At 36.1% G+C, this 23,382-nt stretch overlaps 1 protein-coding gene across 2 annotated transcripts in view; it reads left to right on the top strand.

The window, feature by feature from the left end:
• XIRP2 (xin actin binding repeat containing 2) overlaps nt 1-23,382 on the top strand; it is a 368,902-nt gene that overhangs the window by 295,994 nt on the left and 49,526 nt on the right. The window contains exon 1 of one of the 2 annotated variants that reach the window (XM_054477383.2): nt 2,632-2,772. The exons of the other annotated variant lie outside the window; for it this stretch is intronic. The gene's annotated coding sequence lies outside the window, so the exon portion shown is untranslated. Of the gene's footprint in view, nt 1-2,631; nt 2,773-23,382 lie in introns of those variants that run through there. 2 annotated transcript variants of the gene reach the window in all.

A 23,382-nucleotide genomic window follows, 5' to 3' on the forward strand; every position in this document is an offset into this window, starting at 1 on the left:
TGTCTTCCATGACAGCATTGGCCTGATGCTAATTACTAGCATCATCCCACTAGAAGAACTTAAGTAAGTTTCAGTCAAGTACAATACAGGTTGTAATAGGTAGAGGTATCTAGGCACTATCTATATCAGATTAGATAGGGAGTAAAATTTTCAATTTGAATGTACTAAGTTTTGTGATACAAGGGATCACCTTATGAATCTTTCTGCCTTTATACCTGTCTATCTATCACCCATCCATCCATCTACCCATCATTCATCTATCTTGCTTTCATAGTAGTTTCATAATAATTGATTAAACTGTTATTAAATGAAGAATGAAATTTAGTGTCTAAAACCACTGTAATAATGAATGGTCAGAATCTAGGTCCTGATGTTTTCATTGTCTTCATGACTAAAATGAATGAACCAAATTATGTGATCACTAATTAATTTTATGACTGAACATTTTTGCCTGAACTTAGGTCAGTTAATTTATGTGTGCTCCTGTAGATTTAACATTTATTGCTCTTAATTATTACCAATTATTATACAGTGTTCCACCAAGGTTTCTTTTCCTGACCATTTTTTGTTTATCTTAATGTACAATCATTGGGTTTTTGTACTAATATATACATTAGAAAATTTATTACGAGAAAAAAGTGAAAAAATAATATTTAATGTATACGTATTTTTATCAAATACACTTTTTTCCTGAAAAATCAAAAACAGCAAGTTTGAAGAAAAGTTATCATGAGTGAAACTTAAAGAAACATATCAATAAAATGGAAAGAGAAAGCAGTGAGTTTTTAATAAGGAGAGAAGGTGAGGAAGCTAGAAGTCAGATCTTTGAGTAATTAACAACCTTTAAAAAGAGTAAAATCACCATAAGCATCATTAGCAACTATATGCAAATATAAGAATAAAATTGCCTATGTTTACATTGTAGGATCAATCTCCTCATAATTTAAATTGAACTATTGTGATTTCAGATCCAGTACCATTTTCTTTTGCATATAGCAAAGTAATAATTATTTACTATGTAAATATTATGTTGGAGTAATAACAATGTAAGTATAATAATTAACTTATATATATTATCTCATTTCATCTTCATAACACCAATGGAAAGTTGGTCAACTTAGTCCCATTTAGTCACAGATGAATAAAGTGAAGGTTAGACAAGTTATGAAACTTGCCCAGGTCACAGAGTATATTACTGTCAAAGCTATGTTGAAATCCCGTGATTTAAATCAGTATTGTCCAATAGACCTTTCGGCAATGTTGGAAATGTTTTATATCTGCGCTAATACATAGGTACTGTCCACATGTGGAGACTGATTTACTTAAATGTAGCTGAAGAACTGAATTTTTAATTTTACCTAATTTTGATCAATTAAAATTTAAATGTCTACATGTGCCTAATAGCTATCATACTTGGAAGCACAACTCTAAATAATTAGTCTATACTGGCTCCTGGCCCTGAACACTCTTGTGAAGTATAAAGAACATTATTTCAGAAAGTTGTTCTTAGAGTTAATATGCTGGAACATCACTCCTTGACCTACTTTTAACAGAAACCAATATTGTATATGGAAACATGTAATATACCTACTGATTTTATTAGTAAATATTATAGTAAACAGCTTACAAATAGGCATTTTATATGAAATAGAGTATATAGGTCAGGTGTTTCTTTAAGCCAAAGGGCAATTTCCTTTCTTTATTTGAGTTTGTTGTTAGGCCACACCACATTAGGAAAATCACAGAAGGGAGGAAAGATAAAGGAAGCTGGTTATTTTCTATTTACTAAGAATGTATGAGATGTTGTCATTTTTGAGCTAAATGGCAATGCTCGTTGGGTTCTGGGTCAGATTGGCAGCATGTGTTTCGTAAGTCCTGGCAGCAAAGGACATTTAATATGATTATTTCAGGAGCATGTGAGGTGACTCCTTTTCCCTGCCTGCTCTTCCTCATGCCGAATGATTTAAAGCTAATATTAATGAGCAGGACTCACACGGCAAGGGTGCTCTCTATTCTCTCTAGAATTCCTTTCCACCATTCTTCCTTGGCTTTTTATTTTTTTTAACTAAACCAGCACAGCCTTTACTTAAGCCAACACTAGAGTAGTATTTTGCTTTATATGTGAAGCCTTAAAAAACAAACTAATGTTTTACATATCTAAGAACATTTTGTCAAAGAAAAGCAATGTCTCCTCTTCCCAAGAATCCATGTTAATATTGCACCAGAATAAATTGAAAATTTTTCCACCTGCTTTATTTTCATATTATTGACTCTTAAAAGATTGAAAGTATTAAAACAAGTGCAAGTAATTCCGGAACTTTAATCCCTCCTTTTCCTCATCGGCACTGGTTCATTTGTAGACTTTATACAGAAATTCAGAGTTGGCTGGTGGTCGTGGCTGTGGAAGGGAATTTGATTGACTGCACATGTGTTAGAGCCATGCATACATTACTGAGGACACTATGAGGCAGAGTGGCCTCAGAGACACTCTTCTTAAAAGAGTGGTTGACTCAGGCCCCACCTATACAGAGCTCAGTTCCTAAAAATAGGTGCCAAGTTGCATCCTTTAGACGCTCTGTTAAAATAAATTCAGCCGTCCCATCTACTTGCTTGATAGACCCTTCAGTGGAGCGGGCCTCCACTGCACCCATTGCTTTCAGGGGACTGGGAAATTTGCTGTACATGAAACAAGGGAGGAAGCTAGTCTGTGAAGAACTGTAAAGATATATGATATTTCCACAAACTTGAGGTTAAACCTAAGTATCATAAAAGGTAAGTGTAATATAGTCATTGACTATATGTCTGCTTCCTGGATTATAAAATGTTCTCACTGGTTACTTAAGGTCAATGAAGACCATAGGTCAAATTGTAATCATTGTAAAAGAAAATATCCAGTTGGATTTTGCTTCTATGATAATATTTAGCATTGATTTAATAGGATAAAATTTAGAGCTTCATATGTTAAACTCTTTGCAGAATAGCATTTTTCATATTTAATATTGAAGAATAATGAGCCAAACTTGATAAACAGTCATGAGTTAAAATTATACTTCAACTTACAAATAAGAGGGAAAGCAGAGAAAAAAATTAGTTTGTCATTTATGAGCAGAAATGTAATGAATATATTTAAAACTATAAATTGTATTTCTTGGAATTTGTTGAGAGAAAGGAAGAGTTTACAACATTTTCAACTGTTACAGCTTGCTCAAAGAAATGCATGAAAATTATTCTTTTTCAGCCTTACTTTGCTTTTGTAGTTCTTGCTCCAGCCAGAGTCTCATCTCCTCTGGGAGTATTACTGGAATAAGATTAAAGAATCAGGTTCTTACATGTTTTGCAGAATTAAGAAAAGCACTGCCAGTTGGATCTGCCAGTCCTAATTATAGTAACTACAACCTTAAACAGAAAAGACTGAGATTTTACTTTAAAGATATCATGCCCTATACACTGTTTCAAATGGATTTTTCTTCTGTCTTCGACTGCCTGTGAACACCTTAATTTGGTCCTGTTGGGCCTTAAATATTTAGACGTTAGAGACTGAAGTGATTTGGAAGAGACGTGATAACAGAATCTCTTAAGACACCAACTAAAAGCAAGGACACTTTAAGATTACATAATACAGGTTTAAATTTAGCCAGCTGGTGCTGAACCAAAAGATATTTTATTTTTACCAGTGCTCTATTTGGTCACTGACAAGCTGTAGGTTGTTTGAATTATTTTAAAATTTTATGTGCAGTGTGCCAAATGACAGGGAAAATATTTACCTTGGTGACATTCAGAGCCACGAATTTTAATATGAAAGAGCACCTGTTTTGAGTTTTAGAAGATAAAATTATTGAGTGGCAAAACTATTGGGTCAGAAATGAGAAAACTGAATTCTATGCTTAAGTATTTCTCTGCTCCTCTGCCTAATCTTTGAGTATTTTTTCTTCTTGCTAGCAACATGTAAACTAACAACTAGATCCATTTCTAAAAGTCAGTCCGCATTTCACATGCCTGCACTATGGCAAAGTGCCAGCTTTTTGGGAAAAATGCAGTCTGGAGTTTGGACTAAATGTTTTTGCTTTCATCTGGTATTGGGCATCTTTAAGATATAGCTTCCCTCAACCACCTGAAAAATAAAATGAGACATTCTTTAATGATCTCAGAGGGCTTTACTTGGGAAAATGTTCATGGAAAAATGTCAGTTTGGGGATCATTTCTTCTGTGATTACAGAGGAAGAGGAGAGTGTTGCCTTTCTTCAGCTTTAATTTGAGGTTAAAAGCCCACAAGGTTCATTGATAATGTACTGTTGTTCACAGTTGATAGCTTCCCACTGTTCTATCAGTTCCAGCCTCTCACTTTACCTTTACCACATTTGAAAAACTTCTCCACCTTAGTATTCTTTTTACTTACTTGGTAAATACTACTTATCATTAGGCAATGTGGAGTTGGACACTCCTGGTAACTTCAATACTGGAAACTGATATATTTCTCTCTCTCTCTTTCTCTCTCTCTTGTGCTCTCTCTCTCTCTCTCTCACAAACACACATACACACAACTCTGGGTATTAAAAGAGACCATTTTTGTAAGACTTGTTTGATAGCTAGGAGTCATGTCTAGATTTATTAATTTATAGAACAGGGCAGATACTTAATAAGTGCCCAGCAGTGTAATTCCAAGATTTTTGATTGAACGATCTGTGAAGACAGAACTTAATTGACATTATATTGTCTTTTTTATTTGCTTCCCACCTCCTCTTATGAAAGCATTGAAGTTACACTTTGAAATTTAATTAAATTGTAATGTGTTTCTTCCTGTTTCTGAAACAAACACTTGCTCACTCACATCACAGTTTCATCCCTCACAGAACGGTTACTTCACCTTTTCTAATTAATTAATGACTTTTTTAGAACACTGATTTATTCCATATAGGTGCATGTTGTTTATATGACTGTGTGGCATGTTGTATTATCTGTTTTCTGACACTAATTCTGATATCAAGTGTTGTGTCTTTTCCAACACCAACCAATTCTCCAATTCTCTGACACCAACTGGCTGTCCTACAGTTCAATTCACTTCTGACACTAGGTCTAGGACTTGGCAAAGACTCCACAGGTTGAAGGCTCAGTCCCACGAGGCTGCCCACTTCAGAAGACAGCCACTAATGGAGTGCCCAGGCCACCAATCTTTCTGCCAACCTGACTAGTGATTAAGGTGTCCCCACAACTCCCTCCTCAGATGACTGGCTAGAATGGCTCACAGAACTCAGAAAAGTGTTCTATTTGTTATTACTGGTATATTATAGAGGCTACAATTCAGGAACAGACAAATGGAAGAGATGCATAGGGCAAGGTATGGTGTTGAAGGGCAGAAGTACGCAGCTTTCTTGCTTTCTTCTAACAAGCCATCACCAGCACTTGGATGTGTTCACCAATCTGGCAACTCACCAAACCCCGTCCTTTAGGAGTTGTTATGGTGGATTCATTACATAAGGCATGGGTGACTAAATCATTGACCATTGCTGATTGAACTCAATCTCCACCTCTCTCTTCTTTTCAGAGGCCAAAGATGGGGTTGAATGTTCTAACCCTCTAAGCACTTGTTTTTTCTGGCAACCAGCCCCTATCCTGAAGCTACTCCCCACCCCTACCCCACAATCCTGGCTGCCAAGAGTCATCCCATTAGCATAAAAAAGTCATTCTCGGAAGATGCCAGGGTTTCTATGCCAGGGACTGGGGACTAAGACCAAATATGTATTTCTTATTATAACATATATTATTATGTCCACAATATGGTCTTCTCCTTTGACATCATACCTATGAACTCCAGAGTAAAAATTTCTTACTATTTATTTTCCTAGTCATTGGAATCCACCTCTTACAAATTTAACTAAACTATTTTTCCATTTGTATAATATAATCAGTAAGAGCACAAAAAACAATGACAATTAGGCAATGAAAAGAGCAGGTTTTGGTTTCTTGAAAAAGTTGAAAATCAGCAAATGCAATCAATTACTTGTATGAGTTTTTCACACCAATGACAATGTGGCCATACTTAATGACTCTTGGGGCTTTGTAGCATAAATAATGGCATAAAAATAACCTGCCAGTGAGCAGCACAGTAGATAATCCACATTCTTGGTAGAATAGTTTTACTTTTTCAAATGTTCCAAAGATAAAATAAATTTATTGGCCAGACATGGTGGCTCGCACCTGTAACCCCAGCACTTTTGAAGGCCGAGGCAGGCAGATCTCTTGAGGCCAGGAGTTCGAGACCAACCCCATCTTTAACAAAAAATACAAAAAATTAGCTGAGCATGGTGACATGCATGCCTGCAGTCTCAGCTACTTGGGAGGCTGAGGTAGAAGGATCACCTGAATCTAGGAGGTTGAGGCTGTGATAAACCGTGATCCTGCCACTGCACTCCAGCCCAGGTGACTCAGTGAGACCCTGTCTCAAAAAAAAAAAAAAAAAAGAAAGAACGAAAAGATAAGAAAAGAATTACATTGCTACCACAAAGACCTCAGTAACTAGTTCATTTAATGCCTTCAAATTCTAGATTAAGAAAACTGAGGCACGGGAAGACTAGCTAGTAACTCATACAAGGTTTAAGCACAGAGAACTAGAAACTAACTCTCTTGATTTGTTTCTGTACTTCATGTCATTCTTATCATTTTGCAAATCTTTGCGCCAAAAGACATCAACCCAACCCCAGCCCACCCCCATGACTCCGGATACATTTCCAAGTATATCTTGTAAGGCCTTGTTTTTCTTGCAGTAGCTTTTTGTGGCTTTTCATTTTGCATTTCATGTTTCTCTTGAAATTAGGACAAATTGTGGAAAAGGAGACCTGTCTGCATATTCTGTTAAAACTTGAAAGATGATGACTGGTTTATTTTTAAATTTTACAAAGCATACAAATTTGTTCATCTTTGTTAGCTGAGATTCTTCCCCAAACCCCCACTCTCATCACTGGACACATCACTTTTCACTATTCTTTTTTTGGCAGGCCTTCAAGTAGATCTTTGTCTTTTACATTTTTCGAATAGTATGCAGATTATATCCTTGTTGCCTGGTGAACCTAATGCCTTAGATAGGTCTGACTGTCCAAAAGTAAAGTAAGTAATTGCCAAATTGATCCAGGCATACATATCACTTAAATGTAATACCAAAAGAGTTTATTGTGGGAAGTTTCTCTGTTATTCAAAGATCCAATGCATCTTCCCCTAAAATCTGAATATATCTGCATGTGTATTTCTAAATGAGTTAATTTGGTAGTTATCAACACAGAAAAGCTTTTTTAAAAAGCACGTATTAGTGTTAATTTTAAAAGCACAGTCTGGCAATATAGTTTCAAAACATTTTCTCGGTGTTTTCCACTTCAATTTTAAAGTGGACTGAATGTCAAATAATTTTTGAATAGCAATACTATACTATGTTATATTATTTTTAATTCATAGGAACTTAATTGCATTGAAATCAATTGTAAATAGATCTCCCATTATAAAGTTACTGGGTTTTTGAAAACGATGAACATTAAATTTTGATAAGTAGAGTCACATTTCCCCCCGTTTAATTGCTTTGTAACTTCATGGGTAATTTATCAATATCTCTGTTGTTAATTTTGTGTTTGTTTGCTTTGAGTCAGCACTGCCCTAATAAGTCACCTTTATATTATCTAACTAGTAAGCCATTGTGACAAATAATTAGCAGTTTGTAAACAACAATAGAACTGAGTGCTCCTGGGAAAGAGTGAACTATCTTTTTGTAAAGCTAAAGATTACTCTTTGGTTTGTGTCTTGTAAGTTGGAGTTTTTTAATCGGGACTCAAGGTTCATATTATCAAATTGGTGTATTCTTGGAAAAGGACAGAATAAAATAAGCATGTTCATGTTATTAAAGTTCTGTCAATTCCAGTGACAAGCTTGATTTAAAATCCACCACCTCTGCTTCTGCGGCATCCAGAGCTATTTTCCTGGGCACTGCATAGGGTAGAAGTCAACTACTAGTGTGGGGTTCAGCAGCAGTTTCCAACTGGAACTCAGGAAATACGACAAGGGAGGCACCGAGGAAAAGCAACTGGCAGCCATCAACAGCTTGATCCCCTCCAGTTTTCCTCTGTAGCATCTCAGTTTGCTTAGAGCGAGCACAGAACTTCATTAGAGCTTTGACTTCACTAGTAGAAAATATGCTAGTCCTCTGAGTCCTGGAGGACTCAAAAATGTTTATTTTTAGGAATGGAACTGTACTAGTGCATGCCCGCTTTCAGTCACTGACTCATTCCGGAATGGAAATAATTTCAAGATTCATCAACTCTTCATCATCCAGATCTGGACAACAGCCACAACTTTTACTCTGCAAAATTTCAGGGAAATGAAATTTGGAAGGCATGAGTTTGCATTTAAGTCACACCCTTTTGTTTCTCAAAAGATCTAGTTCAGCTATAGCAGTTGTCAACTCTAAATTACTAGTTATAGTTCCTAATACTCCACCCTTTAAATAGAAGCAATAAGTTGCCTCAAACTTCAATTTGCACCTCTTTCATTTACTTCAAAATGTCAATCCAACCAGTCACAGCTTCTTGACTTTGTCCTTATGTTATGTTATTGCCATTTCTTTCAGTTATCCTCATATATACACCAATGTGTATGTATGTGAATGTGTATCTGTATACGTATATATTCTTGCCTGTAAAGCATAGTGCTTCCTATGCTTTTATATTGTTCTCCATTTCTTCCATATTCTCAAAGTCCATTTAGATGTTCAAAGAATGATGAATAGCCCTCAAATAACAACCAATAACCACAATATCACCCATAATAACACCTCTTTTTACTCTTTGTTAACCTTGAGTAGAGAGGCTGGGCATGGTGCCTCACACCTGAAATCCCAGCACTTTGGGAGGCTGAGGGAGGTGGATCACTTGAGGCTAGGAGTTCAACACCAGCCTGGCCAACATGGTGAAACCCCATCTCTACTAAAAATAAAAAAATTAGCCAGGTGTGGTGGTGCGTGCCTGTAATCCCAGCTACTCCGGAGTCTGAGGCAGGAGAATCATTTGAACTGGGGAGTGGAGGTTGCAGTGAGCCAAGATCACACCACTGTACTCCAGCCTGGGTGACACAGTATGAGACTCTGTCTCAAAAAAAAAAAAAAGAAAAGAAAATTGAGTGAGATACTGACACAGTATCTTGTAACTATTCATATTAAGGAAGTGTCAAACTAAATTATAATAATAATAGCACAAGTTTCCTATAGGCTTATTCTTCCAGGGGTGGATATATAAAAGGAGTTCCAGGGGTTGATATATAAATTTTCGTTGTTGGTACCATCTTTCCATTTTCTTTTTTTTTTTTTTGAGATGGAGTCTCACTCTGTTGCCCAGGCTGGAGTGCAATGGCACGATCTCAGCTCACTGCGAACTCCTCCTCCTGGATTCAAGTGATTCTCCTGCCTCAGCCTCCCTAGTAGCTGGGATTACAGGCATGCACCACCACACCAGCTAATTTTTGTATTTTTAGTAGAGACGAGGTTTCACCTTGTCGGGCAGGCTAGTCACAAACTCCTCACCTCAGGTGACCCACCTACCTCGGCCTCCCAAAGTGCTGGGATTATAGGCGTGAGCCACCACACCCAGCCCATCTTTACATTTTGATCAATCCTTAAAATTAGAAAAATTTCACAAATAATGTGCTATTTTTCTCTTTCTCCCTTTCCCCTTCCTTCTTTTTTATTTCATTTCTATTAAAGACATCTGAATTATTTTCTGTAACCCCAGCATTATAACCAGCCTTGAAATGTATGAAGTGTTCTCAGTTTACCAGAATCACAGAAACATCATCTCCTAGAGCCAGAAGAGTTTCCAAATGAACTCCACATAACACTTCACAGGAAATTAGAAAATACTATCAGGTTAACCCTAACTGGATGAACGCAGACTTTGGAACTAGACTACCTAGTTTGAATTCCATCTCTTACACTTACCTACTGATTGACCTTGGGCAAATTAACAACTCTGTGCCTCATTTCCTCATCTGACATCAGAGATACTAGTAGTATCTATCTCATAATCTTATTTCGAAGGTTAAACGAATTTATCTTTGTAAAGTTCTAAAGCATCAGTCCCTGGCACATAGTAAGTGCTGTATAATCTTTTGTTGTTAACATTACTACTATTATTATTTACTATATGAGTATAATGTAACATAATAACTATTATCAATATATTCCAGGGAGCAAGATAAGAATATAAAATAACATGTGACCCTATATGCTGAACATTGAAAACTGCAACACACTAAAAACTGTTTAAGAGAGAAACTGGTCTACGTGATTTAATAGGTTGTTCTGTTGTTAAAAACACCCTTATCTTTCACAGATGCACTCTTCAGCTCAAATTAAATTACTGTCCTCTCCTGGAGGACAGTAGAGGACAGCTATTAAGTACCCCCTTCTTATTATAATGGTTCTGACACTTGAAACAAATAAACTTTCTGTTATCCTTGGTGATGTCAACATCATATTACTTCAAAAAACTGAATTCTTCAACCATCTCAACCCTAATGACTCCAGTCTCTTTCCTGACAAGGCTACTCACAGCCACATTTTAAATCTTGTCAGTAATTTGACCTAGTTCTTAGACTCTCAATATATTCTCTCTGATCACAGTTTTCTTTCTTACATTTCTTCCACTCTTTCTTTTCAACTGAAACTGAGCTTGATCTTCAGCATAGTCTCCACATTCTTAGCATGTCCTGCCCAGCAGCCCCTTCCAACTTTATTTACTTAATCTCTCCATGTCTTGAATCCACTCACAGCATCTGTGAAAAGATAGAAGAACTCTCACTCAGGAGCGAGGCACTGGAAGATGAGTCTGTGAAGACCAGACTGTTTATCATGGGAATCTAAAGGAGAGAGGGCAAAGAGAACCCAATAGTTGAAGAGGGAGCAAAATTCACAAGCCAGTGAAATGGTGCAATGCATCAGGAAAATCACAAGATCAGAAATCAGTGGGTATAGGGACAAGAAAAGTTGGAGCCTGCAATGGATGAGGGTACGCATTTCAAAACAAAGGCCAGAAACAATTCAGATGTGTTGAAAGCATCTGACTCTGGGCTGCAGGAGTAGGTTTGAGAGCTTAATGGCGGGACGTTAGACCTAATGCCCACTCAGCCTGGGCCCTGCAGAGCTTCCATTGACCCCCGTATCACTCTGCCCCCAATTCTGGCTAAATCCATCAAACTGAAAACCAATTCAACATTTTCCCATAATGTGCTACTTTTGCTCCCATTCCCAGGCTGCTGTGTGTGTGTGTGTGTGTGTGTGTGCGCACGTGTGTGTGTAGAGAGAGAGAGAGATTCATAGTTCTGCACATAAGCTAATACTCAACATCGTTTATTCACCTTTAACTGACTCTTTATTATTATACATTTGTCATTTTTCCTGACAATCCCAAATGTTCTCTATGATAATATACAACTGGAAAATTTAAGACTGGAAGTAAGTTTGTGGGTAATAATTTTAAGCCATGTTACATTTTAAAAGTTTGGGCAACGTAAGATTAGAGATTAAATAGTTACTAGAGATGTGCATTGGGTGTAATACAGATGAAGCTGAGATCTGATGGAGTGTGTGTGGTAAGACAAAAAAAGGAAGACTGGGGATGGAGCCGTGGAGTCTATACATGGTTGGGTGTCAAGAATTGTGTGTGTGTGTGTGTGTGTGTGTCTGTGTGTGTGTGTGTAGACTGGCCACGATAGATGAGTGTTATTTGTGTGTCTAGTCACTTACCAAATCTATGCTCAGGTTTGACACTTTAAAGAACGACACAGAGAGAGCTGCAAAGCATCAGCATTTTGTGTTCCTCCTTCTGTGAGCCTTTCTGTAATGGCAACCTAGTGTCAGGATTAGTGAGGTTTGTGACATTTCCTGAGGCCCTGCACTGCTGGTGAATGGGACCTAGGGCTTTGTGCCACATCTGCTTTCCTTGGCAGGCTTCCAATTCAAGAGTACACTGGGACATCCTGAAAACCTACTGAGGTCTTCTTCCTAGATCCCACAGAACTAGGAGGATACTGCTTCTGATTAAATGGTCCTCCAAAGAAAAATGTGGCCGGGGGTCGGTTGGTTGTGCGTACGTATGTGTGTGGAGTGGGGTGGGTGTTTTCATGCCTGTCTGTACTTAGCTCACTGGGCTGGGGAGGCTAGTTATTTTCTTCTGGACTGAAATATGATGGAGACATGAATGTATTTGGAATTTTTTAGCCATGACGTTTCTAATTGCTTTGTGCAGCTATATAATAACAAGAAATTTTGGCAGAAATTACATTTGGCAGAAAGCCCAAAATTGACTGGTTTCACTTTCCAAGCAAACATTTTTGCAGAGTTCTAATTTTCACCTGCTCATGTGGTGCCCTGCTGAGACTTTTGGGTGAAGAGCTGAATTTCGTTGTGGGAGAGTCACAGGTTTACATGCAAGACGTTTATTTTTGCTCCTTCCTGGAAGCTGTAATTCCAACTTTCACATAACTTCTCAATGTTGCTTAATAACTTCTACTGCAGAATTTAAAACTCGTTTTCTACATTTCAAAAAAAGTAGGAGAGGGAAAGTAACAAAATCTGCCAATGAGAACCATGAAAAGACAGGCATTAACTTTTGCAATATTATTTCAAGACAAATTCATTCAACAAATGCTTAATGGGCACCCACTGTTTATATGTGAATATGTTAAACATTAAATACTTGTGAAGTTGATTATTTTAATCTCAACCATCAGTTTACTTCTCGGTGATCTAGAAATTTTAGTTCTAGATAAAAACAGAAATTTAATAACCAGTTCTGCAAAAATATTAGGGAAGGCTCTGCCACTCACTATTAGGGAACATACAAGCATATTATTTTTGAAAATATTTTCTATTTTTCCCACCCTTGCATGTAAGGAGTGAAACGAGCATTTCTGGCCACTGTGTGGTGGCCAGCCTTCCATATTCACAGCTGCTTTAACACTGTGAAAGCCTAGTTTCATATGGAATTTTACAAAGAAACCCAATTGCTTTTTGCATCCCGTCCCAACTTTCCTCCCCTTATCTTCTACTTCACTTGAGTTTAAATACCATTGGTGTAGGAAGACTTCTGTTTGCAAGTGTTAAATTCTTTGTTGTTAAATTCATCACTGATGTATCTGTTTTAATGTGCACGGGAAAAAGCAGGTTTCAATTTGAATAACATTTAATAAAAATAACTTTGCCCTTTAAAAACAGGAGTAAAATAAACAGCATAAATGCTTTCTTCCATGTATGGTACTTTTATAGCATTAGGTTTTGAATCTGAGGGAAAAGAAACAAATGCCTATGTCAAATTTTTAAAGATAAATAACTAAATAAATTAAGGGATGACGATACTGACTAATTATACACTCCACGTATATCATAAGCAAGGAAGACTATTAAATTACTTCCACTCTTTGGACTGTTCCTAGTACCAGCATATCATTAGGAAACTGACATCATCTCTTTCTTTTGAAATTACGTGCTGCATTTATAGGCAAAAGATATTTGGGTCATGTTACTGGTTACAGAGGAGAGTAACCCAGCATCTGATTGCATCAGAGTTTTGATACGTTAAAATTATTATAGTTTTAAGATGTAAACATCCCTGTTCTAAATTTTTTAAAAACCTGTTTAAAATGTATACAACATTATTCAGTGTCCCTTAAAATTATGAAAGAGAGGAATCAAAATGCAGTTGTGAAAGTACAAATATATGAACAAGAGGCCAATTACCTTTGCATTTAAAGCACATTAGAAAAACATAAAGCTTTGGTAAGAATCATGGTGTCCTACATTGATTCTTAACATTTCTGCTTAACATTAGCCAGTTAAGTAGAAATTTTTTGTTCCTACCCAAGATGAAGTAATTAAAGGCCACATTGTTCTGAAAGTTTTCAAGGTTTGAGATACTATTTTTTAAAGTACATCACTGCTCTGAAAGAGTGAATTTACTTCCAGAAGAGTAGCTTATTCACCAAGCCATGCTGCATTATTTCAGCATTTTCACTTTTCCCCTTGATTGCTTCATTTTCCCAAATAATATTCAGTAAAGAAAGTGTGTTGAATTAGTGTGGCTTCCTTTCTTTGATCAATTCTATCAGTCATTAAGTTCAAAAGAAAAAATATCAAAGTATGCTGCTGTTCGTGGACTTAGGCAGAGAAAGCATTTTAAACAAAGACTTAAGATCATTGAAAACAGTTTGTGTAAATTCAGGGATTGATTTTTCTAAGACAAAAATTGGATTGAATTAAATGCATTTTATTATTCAAACAAAAAGTGTGATTAGTAGGAGAAAAGCTGCCAGGGTGTCATGTATAAGGTGATGAGAGCTGGATTTGATGATCTGGGCTTTCTTTTAATATCCTTTGTCAAAATAAATTTCAGATGCTAACCTTAAAAGAGGGGTGAAAGTCGGGATGAAGGTGAAGAGAGGAAATTCCTAAAACACATTCAGATGCCTCTAGTTCCTACAGAATGCTTTTAGCACAAAAATGATTTAAGGTAAAAATCAGTAAATGATTAACATTCCTACCTCTGTGTACATTCAAACAACTTAAAGATAAGCCTGCCAGGAAGATACTTTTCAAAGCCACAAATTATTAAAGCTTCATCTCCATTACATTACGTTGGCATATTTTTTGCTCTGTTGAATGCCAACAGCATACTTGGAATTAAACAAAACAGTTCACTACACATGACCCAGCTTCGTCTGGAATTTTACAAAGCCGATGAAAGAAAAAGTTGATCATTTTAGGAAAAAGATTTTAAGCTAGTATGCACAGGTCATCCCCATCTACCAATGCACTGCTTTGACCTAGAATTAAATCACTTCCTGTGTATTCTGGAGGCCATAATTGTTTTAGGGGCACTAGTGGATATTTTAACCAGTCCCTCAGAGGCACGCACACTTGCTATTAATCATAGACTGAGCCTGCTTACCGTATCTCCATGGCTGAGGGGTGAGCACATTTGCTTGCTGTTTCTCAAGTTTTCATTCTAGCTTAGACAACCAGAAAGAAGATGAAATTCTTCCCACAAGGGCACAGACCCTTAGTAACTAAACCACACATAAAGGAGGATCTGGAAAGCTGAGAATCACAAGGAAGTTTGAGAAAAGGAAAAGAACAAATGAAGCGGTAGGAATGAAAAAGGGATACACTAGAAAATTAGGGTCAGAAAAAAAGTTACGTCAAAAAGGTAGCAATTCTGTAAGAAACAGAATTATGTAGAATGATATGAAATTTTTGGATTTTCTAAAACAGAGACTTTAGAAAGAATAGGATAGCAACTAGTTTAAATAGAATGAGTAATGAAATTAAATAGAAAGGAGATGCATATTCAAACTAACCAAACATAACAATATATTTAAGGGTTTTCCTCACAATGTAGAGTTTTTCAACACATGGGTACTTAGCACAGTAACAGTAGAATGAATCATCAATGAAGGATACAGTTTCCTTCTCTTTACCTTTGGTAGGTTGCCACAAAGCAGCAGGGACTTAAGACTGGCCTAGTAATCACCTGGGCTGGTCTAGGTCACGGCCAAGGTTCACTGTGCCAAGCCCATTTCTCAAAGGCCCCATAGGAAATTTTTTAAGTGAATAACTTTGAATGACGATTTCATGATTTTACCTAAAAAACATACAGCAGGAAAAAAACATGAGGAACCATTAAGGGGGCGGAGTGGAAAGAGCAGATCTGTCTCTACAGTGTGATGTGCTAGAGTGATTTTCATGAACTTTACATTTCCAGTGGAATTTCATGTTGCTTGTCGGTGAAAAATTAGTGGTTCATGGCCTAGTGCCAAAACCACAGATAAACGAACACTTTACGTGTCATATACATTCATAAAACCTGTTATATTTATCTTTTTAGAAATAAGGTCAGATCAATACTCTGTTTCTTGAGAATCTTTCCAGTGTTATTCTTTTTTTTCTCTTCAAGTGGAGCATGACTGATTATAATGGTGATTAATTTGTCTCCAGCTCTGACAACCATGCCTAGCCGACAGTAGCTGGCAAGTAGATGTTTACAGAATGCAGGACTAAAGCCCTAAGAGGAAAACGTACCATATACCTGCCGGGTGTGGTGGCTCACACCTGCAACCCCAGCACATGGGGAGGCCAAGGCAGCTGGATTACTTGAGGCCAGGAGTTTGAGACCAGCCTGGCCAACATGGTGAAACTCTGTCTCTACTAAAACTACAAAAATTAGCCGGGCGTGGTGGTGGGGGCCTGTAATCACAGCTACTAGGGGGGCTGAGGCAGGAGAATTGCTTGAACCCGGGATGCAGAGGTTGCAGTGAGCCGAGATCATGCCACTGCACTCCAACCTAGACAACAGAGTGAGGCTTTGTCAAGAAAGAAAGAGAGAAGGAGAGAAAGAAAAGGAAGGAAGGAAGGAAGGAAGGAAGGAAGGAAGGAAGGAAGGAAGGAAGGAAGGAAGCAGGGAAGGGAGGGAAGGGAAGGAAGGGCAGGAATGGTACCATATACCTTCAGTATATAGCTGTGATGCAGATTGAGACAAGGAGACATTTGGATGAAAGCGTGACACCACCTCCCATCCCCTGGAGCACAGTAGATCACTCGAAAATGAGACCAGTGGCCCCTGCTTTGCATTTTCCCTTCCTTACAGTCAAGTTTATTACCTTCTCTGTTCAATTGGACCTATCCCTAACCCCTTCTTAAGTTTGATCTCCATGGTGACCAGAGCAATATAGCTGAGGAATTTGCTTTGATTTCTAATTCTAAACTCAAGCTTGTAATAATGAAAAAGAGCCACTGATAGCTGTGGAAATTCAGCTTATTTGTTTCCCTTTGATTTATCCTTAGATTATGCTGAAGTCAATGTCTGGAAAGGATTTATGTGCATATATTTTAGGAAGCAAAAAGAAGTTTCATACCCTTAATTTAAAATTTACCTTGAAATAACAGTGTTATATTTTAATGAAAATATATTTATGCAAGAGACTGTGTAGAGTTGAAAGTTGTATGCAGAAATACTTGAAATCAACTCCAGGTTCAGCTACTTACTATAGGATATTATCTTCTGAGTGTTACTTCCTCATCACTGAAATGGGAATAAACCACCCATCATATATGGTTGTTATGAGAATTAATGGGATAATACATGTAAAATAATTAACACCATTATATTCATTAACTGATAGCTATCATTATTATAATGTAATATAAGTCTGATTGTACTAGAGAAATGTCCAATAAGAGACTTATGCTGTAAAAATATGCACCCTCTACAGGCATTTTTAATGATTCTAATTTATTAGACTATTTCAATGAAATTTAAGTCATTTTATTCAATTATTGATTTTTTTAACTGGCCAAATCTCCAAGCTAACCGATTAATTTAAAAATGTTTAAGAGCAGTATGATTAGATTTTCATATATGCCCAAACTAGCAATATTTTTATACTAATGATTACCTAACTTCTGATTAAATTTTCCTAATTCATAACTGCTTTGTACCAGAAGTACTTCCTATGAGACGATAGGAGCTGCAAAAGACACAGGACATGTCTATAGAAAAAGAAGTGACAGCAGTTAGAAATAACAGTCCTATTATTCAGAGAGGTTTGAATCTAAATGGACACTTAGAGTCTTATCAGGTAGGCGGACATTTCTTTTTTGGGACATGAAGAGTAATTTCAGAGATGGCTCCATCACATAGTGGTTTGTGTATTTATGTGTCTGTGCAATTTAGGGAGCTGGAACTGAAATATGCCTTTAAAAGTATCCAGTATGTAGCAATTTGTGACTTGGACAGACACATGTATGTGTATAGTGAGTGCTTGTATCAGTTTCCTGTTGCTGCTGCAAGAAATTACCAAAAAATGCAACAGATTCCAATAGCACTCATCTATTATCTTACAGTCCTGGAGGTCTGAAGTCCAAAGCGGGTTTCACTGGGAAAAAAGTAAGGTGTTGGCTGTGCCAAGCTTCCTCCAGAAACTCCAGGGGAGAATCTGCTTCTTTGCTCTTCCCAGGTTCCAGAAGCTGCCTGTATTTCTTGATTTGTGGACCTTATTCCCATCTTCAAAGCCAGCAGTGTAGAATATTCAATCTCTTTTCTCTCCCATTTCAGTCATCACATCTCCTGTCTTAACGCTCCTGACTCCCTCTTTCAATTATAAGGACCCTTGTGATTACATTGAACCCACTTGGATAACCTAGGATAATCTTCCCATCTCAAAATCCTTAACTTTATTATATCTGCAAAATCCCTTTTGCCATGTAAGGTCACATATTCATAGGTCCTGGGGATTAGGATGTGAACATCTTTGGGGGACCAATGTTCTGTCTACTACAATGCTAAATCTTGTCTTCTTCCTCTAACAGGGAACTGGATTTAAAGAATCTCTTCCAGTATCTGGTGAACCAGGAGAATACTAGCTAGGACAGACTTAGAAAGCAAGAACTAATCCTTTTTATTACCATGAGAGATCTTCTTTTGTTAATGTATAAAGCCCAAATAATCAGATGAATGGATGGATTTTGGGGAAGGTGACAAGTACACATACAATAACACAATGCATTTTTGGGGAATAGGATCACAGGGAGGTTAGTTTGAGAAATGGAATCTGAGTCACTGTGTTCATTTGCTAGAAAAAAATGCTACAAGATGGTTTTTGTGCTTACTTCCACTCATTTTTATTCCCTTGCCCTTCTTCTCCATGTTTTTTAAGAACTCTGAATTAATGCAGGACTGTGCTGTGCACTTGCTTTCATTTTATTCTCCATCTATTTCTTGGTTTTATAATATTCAAATGAGGATAAGAATATATAAAACTCAAATTGATTACAAATTTTACTTGGCAGTAGCATTCTGAATGCTAAAAAGATATGAATTTTATTATTAGCTGAGGGATTTGCAAATATTAAGAATTATAGAAAAATTTATTCATACTAATGGCTCTGAGCCTATGATATGTGTATTGGTATGATATCCTGCACACAAATCCAAGCTGGGTTAAAGATCATGTATTTAGGTTTGACAGAATTTAGTTTATCACTCTCCCAATGTAGTTCTAAATCAATTTTTTTTTACAAGAACTAAACAGTTGACTTCTTTATAATGCATCCAGAATAAAGCAGCAAGGCTATTGATGTGTCACCGGAAGTGTGCTTGCCTTCTTGAAGCTGGTGTCTATGATTGCTTCAGCTTTGCAGGCTTCCATGGGACTCACCAGCACACTTCGCCTGGTTCTTTGGTGGCATTAAATGAAGGCTTCTTACATTGATTTTAGTAAATTTCAAGGAAAAAATAATAAATTCTAGTTTCTCTGTTAAACAGTTTAAATTATTGTTAATCTTAGAATTTATTTTGTGTCACAATAATACACTGGACTAGCCATCTGGGAATATTATGGATATTTTTATTGTAAATGCAGTATGAGTCAGTTCATAATAGAAAAAGGCATCTCTTTGTTGTTTGACTTTTCCTTCATTTGTTTACTGAGCATAGTGATTTTGTTTGTTGTTGAACAACTGTCCTTCTTAATAGGTAGCATCAGAATTGGAGTTGTCACAGAGCCTGGGGCCAGATTGCTGAGCTTCCCTTCTCAGCTCTGAAACTCACCAGCTGTCTGAACTGGTGCAGGTTTTAGAACCCATCTCTGTTTCCTTATCTGTAAAATAGAGATAAAAAATAAAATAGCCTCTATCTCCTAGTATGATTGAGAGTATTAAATGGATTCATATTCTGACACATAGAAAGCACTTTATACATATTTGCTATGAAGTTTTCACTTGTAAATCATTCTTTGAAGTTCTTTATCCATTATTCAACATTAGCATTTTTTTCTGGCCCATCAGTGTTCTGTATTGAAAACAAACACGCGTATTTATTATAATTATCATTTTCCAATTTTTATTTTCTTGTATAAATTTTTTTACTTTGAATTTTTATGCTTATAAAGTCCAGTTGAAACCATTTTATGAACTACTTCTATTTCTCCAAAGATTCATAATTTTTAAAAATATTTAAGTCTTTAGCCATCTGGTATTTCATTTGCAATATGCTGTGAGGTGGGGATTTCTTAATGTTTTCCTCAAAATCGTTACCCAATTTTCCCAGCACAATTTGTTGACAGTGCTGCAGTTTCATCCCCTTTCTGCATCTTTCTCTTTAATACATATTCACATGGCCAGCTCCTTCAGGATTCAGTACAGATGTTCTACTTTTCAGGATGCCTTTCCTGACACCTGCCTCACTAACCTACCCAGGTGGATTATGTTCCCACTGTAGGCTCCCAACTCAACTGGTACAAACCTATTACACATTGGCTATAACACCCTGTCTCTCCAACTCTACTGAAAGCCCTGAAAGATAGTGAATGTATCTTATGCTTTTTGTAGATAACCAATATTTGTTTAGTGAGAATGAATATAAATAAACCTTATCAATTATATGATTAACTATAACAAACCTTATTAATTATATAAATAATTATATAATTCAAAATCATTTATTTTTGAATTTTCATCTGGCAAGATGTAGAAAGATATGTTAAAGTCACCCGCAGCTATTATTTTCCCATAAAGGTTTTCTTTTCCTTGCTATTAATGGCCTTTTACTGTTGCTGTACTGTGCTAATTAGCATGTAGTGGTCAACGGTTATCCCAGCTTCATAGTGGGATGGAATCTTTTAGCTATGGAATGGTCTTCTATCTCATTTAATATATGAATAATTTGTTTTTAAGGATACTTTGCATGAAAGTAGCATAGTAATGATGACTTTTCTTCATTTATATTTGCCTGGTAATTTATTGTCCAATATATTTTTTAAATTGTAGGGTTTGTTTTGCATCTATATATTGCACATGGTACACCATTAGGTTACTTGTTTTCATCCTTCGATGTGAAGTTTGACCTCTGATTATTTCTATGACTAATACTTTTAGTTATAAATAAATAAATACAACCATTTTTATGTCTACTTTATTGTTCAGGTATTATATTTTGAGGGCCTTCGTTTTCCTTTGGGCTGCCTTTGTTATTACATGGTCTGTGTTTGACTTTTTGTTGCCCTCTCACATGGTTATCAACTTGGACCCGTGTAGACTCTGGTTCACAAAACTAAAATTTCAGTAACCAGTAATTGGATCTCTAATTCCCTTTAGCGTTCGGCATTGTAAAGGAAATATCTAAGGATATCTGAATTTTGTTTCTTTACTACAGATACTCTTCATGTATCTGGATAACTGCAGAATTTTTCTTTTTCTGTGAACTTAAAATGTTCACCAGGATTTGCCAATGTGTTGGTATGTTTAAATTAACTTTATTCCTGGGTTGTGGTAAATATTTTCAATCTATGCCCAAATTTCATTTTTGGCAATTTTTTTTCTTCTAGTATAACTTATTTCTTCTACCTACTTCCCCATCCTCACACTGAAATGTCTGTAGTATGGATTTTCCTCTGTTTTCCATCTTTGCCATATTTCATATTGCTGCTAATATGCTATTGATTTTCTTTTCTGTACCATATATTATCCTACTTACTGCCTTCAATGTGTATTTTAATTTTTCAAAATGCTTGAATATCTTTAGTTATTTTCTCATCTTTGACAAATGTCTTGTCTTCAGATTTCATATCGGCCAAGTGTCTGCTAAAAATCAGACGTGGCTCATATCAGCCTCACAACCCAGACACGTAGTCTCTGGAAGTAGTCTCTGAAAGAAATAAGGAGTTCAAAGTGCTTTCCATTTTGTTCTGCAGACTTTTGCATTGTCCACAGTGGGAAGGGAGAAGGGAAAAGAGATGAGGTGACTCACACAAATTTAAGCAATGTTTAAGCCACTTTTAAAGCACCTAGTATTAATGTATCTCTCATCCAGTATTGTCAATTGTATTGTTACACAGTCATCCTTTCCATAAGACTATCCACAACTACAATTTAAGAATGTATCTCTCATATTTTGAAAGTAATAGGAAATATTTACATTTAGAAAATGTGATGAGATGCAATCTGGCTTTAAAAATAAGATTGTGACAAAGATTGTGTCAAATAAGATTGTGAAAATCACAAAATAAGATTGTGAGCCCAGACACAGTAGGTGTCTTCTGCATAGTTTTTTTCAGGATCTGACAGTATTTTTGAGCAACACATTGACCCTAGCTCTATGTATTCAAGCCATTGACCTTTATTTCCAAATTGTAACTCTATTAAAATTTTAGGATTATATTTATAACTTATTTCAGATTTTTGGATGATTGCTTAATAGGAAGTGAGGATAGATTTTTCACTTCTTAATGTTGTAAGAACATATCATTTTTATAAATCAGACTGAATTCCAAATTTGAAATTTCCTGTACAGCTAGTTTAGGATGGTTCATAACAAATCTATCAATGATCCTTTTGAAATATTTCTATATATTAATCTGTGCATATCCATAAGAATTCTTTCTCTGATTATATAAATTGTAAAATTAGAAGAAAATTCTAGAATGTATATTACATTGACTATTCCTCACTGTTTTCTGTCTCTGACATCTTACCAACTTCAAGGAAACACAGAGGAGTCGCTATTCAATCCTTTCTGTTACGGAATGCAGACGTGTGAATAATTGGTCAAGAAAGGAAGAGTGTTCTGCCTTATAAATATTGTACCAATGTGTATTTTTTAAATGTTTTAAACATGGACTCTCCATAGAAAGCAAAATTCAGGAAGGCATAATGAATTTCTGTAACCTGGTCAAATTTTATTAATAGATTTAGTTTGTTTTTAAAAACTGCAGAAGAAAAGCATATGTTTGGGGCTTGAGAAAAAAGATCTCTAGTCACACAATTTCTCATGATTTATGAATGTAGAAATGGGCATAAGTTGGATCTATTTATAGTATATGACTTTTTATATTATATTGAAATTAAAATGTAAATATTTTTTCTAAGAACCTCAAAACCCTTAAAAAAGACATTCTTGTCCTTGTTATCTAATAGTTGCCATGATAATAGATTGTATTTTTTAGTGTTTTATTTTCTTCAAAGTGCCTCTCTATGTTTTTTCTGCTTTGTGGGATGTATTTTATTACACAAAGAATGAATATTTTGAATAGATTATAAATTATTTTCTTATATGTGAATAAATGCATGCTTTCTATGTTTAGTGTGCAATGAATTCTAAGCCCAGCTATACCATTAACTCAAGATTTGGGAGAATTCACTGAACTTCTTCGGATTTTGGATTACTCGTCTGCACAATAAATTTCCTCTAAGCCTCAGAGACAAAAACTTCCAACAAAATGATTTTGTGATATTAATATTTATAATGCTTTCTAACAGAAATAGTCATTTGAAAATTTAATTCTTCCCTTACTCCTTTTCACAGAGTA

This window comes from Pongo pygmaeus, chromosome 11, assembly GCF_028885625.2.
Source record: "Pongo pygmaeus isolate AG05252 chromosome 11, NHGRI_mPonPyg2-v2.0_pri, whole genome shotgun sequence".
NCBI lineage: Eukaryota > Metazoa > Chordata > Mammalia > Primates > Hominidae > Pongo > Pongo pygmaeus.